The sequence below is a fragment of the Peromyscus californicus genome, unplaced genomic scaffold (genome assembly GCF_007827085.1).
Source record: "Peromyscus californicus insignis strain IS unplaced genomic scaffold, ASM782708v3 Scaffold_5__1_contigs__length_169319896, whole genome shotgun sequence".
NCBI lineage: Eukaryota > Metazoa > Chordata > Mammalia > Rodentia > Cricetidae > Peromyscus > Peromyscus californicus.
In genome coordinates, this window is record NW_026294573.1 from 38478976 (window position 1) to 38480564 (window position 1589).

At 40.9% G+C, this 1589-nt stretch overlaps 1 pseudogene; it reads left to right on the plus strand.

The window, feature by feature from the left end:
* Window positions 1-1487: 1487 nt before the first annotated feature.
* LOC128098056 (uncharacterized) lies at window positions 1488-1589 on the plus strand (annotated as a pseudogene).

Consider the following 1589-nt stretch of genomic DNA (forward strand, 5'->3'; position numbering starts at 1 on the left):
AAATAGCAATAGATAATAACATGCTCAAAGAGACAACTAGAAATGAAGTATTTTTTTCCAGACTGACCCTTCCTACAAATGACTCCTTGTAAAACCCTTGTCAGAGATACACATTGAGTTTCCTTTTTTTTTTTTTTCCAGAGCTGAGGACCGAACCCAGGGCCTTGCGCTTTCCTTTTTATTTCTTACAACATAAAATATTATTTTCCTTTGTTGCTTGGAACACTCGGCAGATGATAGGTAGGATGCAAAACATTACTCAACTTACTGTGGCCAGTGGTCCAGGGAGAAACAGAAAAATCATTATATCTTGATATATGTAAGTATTCAAGGAAGTTTTGGACCCAAACCTTTGAGTGGAATTCTTTGTTCTGGTACTCTACTATGAAAGCAACAAAGAGTGTCTTTTTGTGTTTGACTCAAGGCCTTCCTTAGAAGTTAGCCAATGGTGGCCTAGACTCTTCTCGCAGACCTCACACCCTTAAGACCTTATAGCTGGTTCCAGTTGCCAGAGGAGATGTAGCAGTCACCTAGGGGAATATGCACAAAAGAGAACAAGGCACATTCACTTTGATATGATTTTTTTATTTCTATTTCTAAATATTCTTAAAACGTTTCTTAATTGTGTGTCTTTCCACCACGTGGGCTTCACAGATTGAATTCAGGTCACCAGGTTTGGCAGCAAGTAGCTTAACTTGCTTGTAAAAAAGGCAACCCGGAGACAGAGCCAGGCAGATCTGTGTGAATTGGAGGTCAGCTTAACCTACCAGGTGTAGGCCAGCCAAGGCAATAACCAATCACTGTATTTAGTATGTGTTTGTATATGCAAGCCATAGCGTACAAGTGGAGATCAGGGGGCAACTCTCAAAATCTTTTCTCCTTCCACTGTGGGTTCCACAGGGATTGAGTTCAGATTGTCAGACTTGCATGGTTAAGGATCTTTATCCATAAGGCCATTTCGCAAGCAAGCCTTTCAGAGTCACATGTAGCCCAGGCTGGCTCAAACTCATTATTTAGCTGATAATGGCTTTGAACTTTTGATCCTTCTATTTCTATCTCTTGAGTAGTGGGATTACAGGCAGGGCTCACTATGCTCAGCTTAATACGGCCTGTTTTATACTCCTGATACCTCTTTCTAATATGACTGGTTGTCCTTATTTTCAGAAGCCTCTGTCTTAGCTGGATGGTTGGAACCTTCTGAGCTTGGAATGGACTTCACAGATTATCAGTAAATTATAACCTACAAGCTAAGAATTGTTTTTATTTACTTTTTTTTTAATTTTTTTGAGACAGGTTTTCTCTGTGCAGCCCCTAGCTATTCTGGAACTACCTCTGTAGACCAGAGTGGCCTCAAACTCAGAGATCTGCCTGCTTCTGCTTCCTGAGTGCTGAGATTAAAGGTATGTACCACCACTGCCTGGCCCCTTTTCTAATAAAAAAACAGATATGGTCTAACCCCATCTTTTTTCTTTTTTAACCTTTAAAAATTACATCTACCTGGTGTGCAGTGTCTGCGAACAGCAGCCTCCTTGAGCACGTACACAGCCTGTTGCCTATATGGTTGTTTCTAAGGGACCTTGGGGACAATT